We start from the raw sequence: 6,760 nt of genomic DNA, 5'->3' as shown, positions 1-6,760 counted from the left end.
AAACAGGATATTAAACAAAACAAAGTAAGGGTGAAAAAGTGGAATATATATATATATATATAACACTTGAGCTTTCCCTAGTTTTTGTGGATATGTCAAGCATGTCATTTGTCTTGTGATTGCATGTGTCTGTGTCCTCAGATGCTGTAGAAGAACTAAATACTAAATAATGGAATCATCACCTAGATCTAGATTCTTCTCTCTTTCTCACCTTTTCTTTTTCTTTGCAGTTCTCTCTCTTTCTTTCTCTCTCACTTTCTATTTCTTTCCTTCCTTGTCTCTTTCTCTCTTTCTTCGTTTCCCTCTCTCTCTCTGTGGTTATTCATCTTTCCTTTCTAACAATTTATCTTTACTCATTGTTCTATTTATAGCAAGACTCAAATATGGCTAAAAAAATCAGGAAAGGTCATGCGGATCAGCAATCCTAAGGTCAACTGCCTCAGCCAAGTATATACCAGCTTCACCTCCATAGCTGCCAGTTGACCCACACCTTGGGAGTGAAATTAGATGGATGGAAACTCTATGAAGTCGCTTGGGTAGTTTGTAACTGTAATTCAAAGGACCACTCTTTAAACAGAAGTTGCTGCGTGTATATTATGTTAACTCTTTACTCTTTTACTTGTTTCAGTCATTTGACTGCAGCCATGCTGGAGCACTGCCTTTAGTCGAGCAAATCGACCCCGGGACTTATTCTTTGTAAGCCCAGTACTTAATCTATCGGTCTCTTTTGCCGAACCACTAAGTGATGGGGACGTAAACACACCAGCATCGGTTGTCAAGCAATGCTATGGAGACAAACACAGACATACATATATATATATACATATATACGACTGGCTTCTTTCAGTTTCCGTCTACCAAATCCACTCACAAGGCTTTGGTCGGCCCGAGGCTATAGCAGAAGACACTTGCCCAAGATGCCATGCAGTGGAACTGAACTCGGAACTATGTGGTTGGTAAGCAAGCTACTTACCACACAGCCACTCCTGTGCCTATACAAGGGTACAATGGTTTAAGTCTTATGCTCACAACCACCAGATTGTGGTTTCAATTTTAGGATCAGGCAATGTGTTATGTTCTTGAGCAAAACACTTCCTTTCACACACACACACATTTACTTGTACTTATGGCGACATTCACCCTGGGCGGGTTGAGTCGGCTTCTTCTTCCACCCTCGAGGCATCCCGAACCATGGCAGCCCACGCACAACGGTCCTGTGCCAGTTCACTGGAAATAGCAAGCCAGTCACGGTTCCATCAGTGCAGGCCGACCACCTGCAGTCCGGTGAGCACAGAGAGGTCCTCCTTGATCGTTGTAACCCAGGTCTTCAGCTGCCCGCCCGCACGTTTCCGCCAGTTGGGAAGTGGAAGTGGAGTTGGCATCATTAAAATGGAGAAGCAGTTAGCTAAGGCTATAAATACAAAGTGGTATCAAAAACTTCCTGGACTTGTTCTATAACGCACCAACAAATGACAGTACACAGTTGTATGCACAGTGAGAGCTAACAATGGCCTTCATGAGGAAGCATACTGAGTGACATTGCTGTATTTATTTTGCAAGTTGGGAAATTTATGTGATCACATATACGGTGTAGTCTGTGATTTTGACACGGACAAGAACAAAGAGCTGTGAAATTTTGTGTTAAACCTGTTGTAGTGTAATGGAGGAAAAGGACAACAGAAAAAGAAGCAACGGGAGAAAGAAATACAAAAGGCCTTACCTCGGTGAAATCAGTGGTCTCTCTCATGAATTCAACACGTCTTGTCGCTCTGCTGGAACTGACCACACTCGCTTCCTGCCCACGCATGCACCTTTCACTCTTCCGCCGGCCCCTGCAAGCCTTGCTTCCACCCACCTCATCTGTCATCCTCTCCACCAACACCACATAGCTCATCACAGCCCATAACACCACACTTCCTGTCCATGCATGCGCCTTTCACTCTTCCGCCAGCCCCTGCAAGCCTTGCTTCTGCCCACCTCATCTGTCATCCTCTCCACCAACACCACAAAGCTCATCACAGCCCATAACACCACACTTCCTGTCCATGCATGCGCCTTTCACTCTTCTAACAGCCCCTGCAAGCCTTACTTCCGCCCACCTCATCTGTCATCCTCTCCACCAACACCACATAGCTCATCACAGTCCATAACACCGCCAACACCACACCTGATTTGTCTGCCTCTGAGACATTGAGCATGTTTTCGGTAAGCTTACGGCACTGAGGCAATGGGTCGTATGCAATGTTTCAAGTGGCACATGAGTTTCAAAAGTGGAAGAATGTCTCTGGAAAATGATGAGCGATCTGGAAGACCTGCCACGAGTGCCACCCGAACAAATGTGGTATTGTGCACCGAGAATTCATCTTCCAGGGCCAGACCATCAATCAAGAGTTCTACTACAATGTTTTGAAACATCTGAGGTAGAACATTTGGTGAAAGCAACTGGATCAGTGGAGCACAAAGAACCAGCTGACCAAACAATTAATCAAACAATCAATCAGCTAATTGGTTTAAGATTTGACTAGTTGATTCATTATCATCATTTTATGCCTGTTTTTCATGCTGGCATGGGTTGGACAGTTTTTATAGGACCTAGCCAGCTGGAGAGATACCCAGGCTCAAGGTGTCTGTTTTAGCATTGTTTCTATGGCTGGATGCCCTTTCTAACGCCAACCCGAGTGCTTTTTATGTGGCAATGGCACAAATGCTTTTACATGGCACCAGCACAATAATAATAATAATAATATAAGCGAAGCAAAACCAGTACATGTTTCTTATTGGTTTCTCCCAGGATACAACAAAATCTGTTATAAAACATTTTCACACGAGGAATCTTGCAAACCAAATACAAAAATGAAAGACATGATATTCATATACTCTTTACACTTTTTACTCTTTTCTTTCCGTCATTTGACTGTGGCCATGCTGGAGCACCACCTTTAGTCGAGCAAATCAACCCCAGTACTTATTCTATCGGTCTCTTTAACCAAACTGGTTGTCAAGCGATGTTGGGGGTGGGGGGTGGGGGGACAAATACAAACACACACATACATATATATATATACAACAGGCTTCTTTCAGTTTCCGTCTACCAAATCCACTCACAAGGATTTGGTCAGCCCGAGACTATAGCAGAAGACACTTGCCCAAGGTGCCATGCAGTGGGACTGAACCCAGAACCATGTGGTTGGTAAGCAAGCTACTTACCCCACAGCCACTCCTACGCCTATATGAATAATTTCTCTCTTTTTTTATTTTATTTACAATCTTATCAAAATTAAGGTAGTAGTAGTTGTCCATAAAATATATGGCTTCAGTGACTTTTTTAAAAAGAATTGTATAAAGGATCTCAGAACAAAATAAATTTGGACATTGCATTATTAACGGAGCAGTCATCTCTACTTGTTTGCTCTGAAATATCTGGTACAGGATATATGACAGAAAGCTGGGCAGTCTAATTTTAGAATGTTACTTTAATTTCTGTTGTATCCAACAATGTCTAAATTATTAACATTGTTTAGTTAACTGTCTATAATTTATGCAGTTTATAGTTAATTAGTATATAATTATCAATACATAAGTATCTGTGTATGCATTTATATTTGTACTTGTTTGTGTGTGTGTGTATGTGTGTGTATATGTGTCCCTTTCTGTAGAAGAGCATAAACTCGAAATGTAAAAGATTTTTCTATTCCTGAGCGTTATACTAATACATCTGTTTGTTTTGTACACCACCTGTCTTCAACTTTTGTTTTTTACGTAAACTCTCCATACATATATATATATAAATATATATGTATATATACACACACCCATACATAGAGGTTTGGTGATGCAAACAGGAAAAATAGAACTCAAAACATGAGTATATACATTTTTTTATTAATATTTTAAGAGAAGCAAGGTCTCGAGCTGGCAGAATTGTTAGCATGCCTGACGAAATGCTTAGCAGCATTTTGTTGATCTTTGTTCTGAGTTCAAATGCCACCAGGGTCAACTTTGCCTTTTATCTTTTCAGGGCTGATAAAATAAGTACCAACTTAGCACTGGGGTGAATGTAATCGACTAGCTGCCTCTCCCAAAATTGCTGACCTTGTGCCAAAATTTGAAACCAATATTTAATAGAATTAACAGAGTGACTCAAGGGCCGAAAGGTTCATGTGTTGATGCTTATCAAACTAGTTATAGATCAAAGAGTTGAAGATTTATATAACCAGCAATATGTGCATATATATAGGGGGAGAATTCACAAAAAAAAGCAAAAGACGAAGGCAGGTGGTGTAGACAACAAACAGATGTATTAGTATAACGCTTGGGAAATGAAAAAGTCTTTAACGTTTTGAGCCTACGCTCTTCCACAAACAGGAACACAGAAAGAAACAAACAGAGAAAATAAAGAAAGTGTAGTGGCTAGCGATCTATCATGGCGAATGTGCATATATGTCATCATCATCATTAACGTCCGCTTTCCATGCTAGCATGGGTTGGACACTTTGACTGAGGACTGGCGAACCACATGGCTGCACCAGGCTCCATTCTGATCTGGCAGTTTCTACAGCTTGATGCCCTTCCTAACGCCAACCACTCCGAGTGTATAGTGGGTGCTTTTACGTGCCACCAGCACGAGAGCCAGTCTGGCAGTACTGGCAATGGCCACGCGCAAATGGTGTTTTTTACGTGCCACCTGCACAAGTGCCAGTAAGGCGACGCTGGTAATGATCACGCTTAAATGGTGCTTTTTACGTGCCACCGGCACGGAAGCCAGCCAGCTGCTCTGGCAGTGATCCCGCTCAGATGGAGCTGTTAGCGCTCCACTTGCATAGGTGCCTGTCGTCAAATTTGGTTCAATATATATATAAAATATATATATTAATAATAAATATGTGTGTGTGTGTGTGTGTGTGTGTATATATATATATATATATATATACACACACCAACTGTGTAAACAACATGAAATACGTAGACAAATGAGTTAAATACAGAAACAGCGAGAGAAAAAATGGAAAACAGGACAAGCACAGAGAAATGACCCTTCATCAGTTGTTGGTTGTCTATCTATTTCTCATTTTGAGCATTCAACAACAATATGAGTCTTCAAAGACAGTTGCTCCCATAAATTCTAAAATCTATATTATCTATCTCATCTTTAAATAGAATCATCATCATCATCATCATTGTTTAACGTCCGCTTTCCATGCTAGCATGGGTTGGACGGTTCAACTGGGGTCTGGCAAGCCCGAAGGCTGCACCAGGCCAGTCAGATCTGGCAGTGTTTCTACAGCTGGATGCCCTTCCTAACGCCAACCACTCCGAGAGTGTAGTGGGTGATTTTATGTGCCACCGACACAGGTGCCAGACGAGGCTGGCAGACGGCCACGCTCGGATGGTGTTTTTTATGTGCCACCGACACAGGTGCCAGACGAGGCTGGCAGACGGCCATGCTCGGATGGTGTTTTTTATGTGCCACCGACACAGGTGCCAGACGAGGCTAGCAGACGGCCATGCTCGGATGGTGTTTTTTATGTGCCACCGACACAGGTGCCAGACGAGGCTAGCAGACGGCCACACTCAGATGGTGTTTTCTTATGTGCCACCGACACAGGTGCCAGACGAGGCTGGCGAACGGCCACGATCGGATGGTGTTTGTTACATGCCCACAGCACGGGGGCCAGTCGATGCGGTACTGGCTACGGTCCCGTTCGGATGGTTTTCTTATGTGCCGCCGGCACTGGTACCACAAGGATACAAATTCCATTGATGTTCATCTATTTTGATTTGATTTGATTTTCACTTGCCTCAACAGGTCTTCACAAGTGTCACAAGCAGGAAGGTATGCACAGGTGGACTGACTACGTCCCAGGTAGGGGCCACGGGTTATGGCTTCACTAGTCTTGCCGGGTCTTCTCACGCACAGCATACTTCCATAGGTCTCGGTCTCTAGTCATTTCCATGGTCATTTCAATGGAAATTGCAGCTGTGATACCAGTGCCGGTGGCACGTAAAAAGCACCATCCAATCGTGGCCATTGCCAGCCTCGCCTGGCCCCCGTGCCGGTGGCATGTAAAAAGCACCACCCGATGTGGCCGTTGCCAGCGCCACCCCAACTAGCCTCCGTGCCAGTGGCACATAAAAAGCACCATCCGATCGTGGCCGTTGCCAGCCTTGCCTGGCCCCCGTGCCAGTGGCATATAAAAAGCACCATCAGTCCGTGGCCGTTTGCCAGCCCCGCCTGGCACCTGTGTGGGTGGCGCGTAAAAAGTACCCACTACACTCACGGAGTGGTTGGCATTAGGAAGGGCATCCAGCCGTAGAAACATCGCCAGATCAGACTGGGCCTATTGCAGCCTTCTGGCTTCCCAGACCCCAGTTGAACCATCCAACCCATGCTAGCATGGAAAGCGGACGCTAAATGATGATGATGATGATGATGATTAACATTAAACAAACCCCAAAATCAACCCTATTTTTACATAAATGCTGTATTTTGAAATTTTTTTTGTTTATTTTTATTTTTATAAAATATTATAATCCAGCATTTATGACTATTGGTACTTTTAATATATATCTCAGTCCGAGCCCTAAATCTATCTTGAGCCAACAGCAGAACGAGAAAATCTTATTCAACCTGGAAGCCAACTTTTGTAGAACAGCTTACCAACTCAAATGGCTATTGGTGATAAAGAAGAACAACAACACACTTGGCAAATTTACCACGTACCAACTATAACAGTTATTATAGTCCATTGTTGTTGTTATA

Source organism: Octopus sinensis, linkage group LG26 (assembly GCF_006345805.1).
Source record: "Octopus sinensis linkage group LG26, ASM634580v1, whole genome shotgun sequence".
In the NCBI taxonomy this organism is placed as follows: Eukaryota; Metazoa; Mollusca; class Cephalopoda; order Octopoda; family Octopodidae; genus Octopus; species Octopus sinensis.
Note: the sequence above shows the minus strand (reverse complement) of the source record.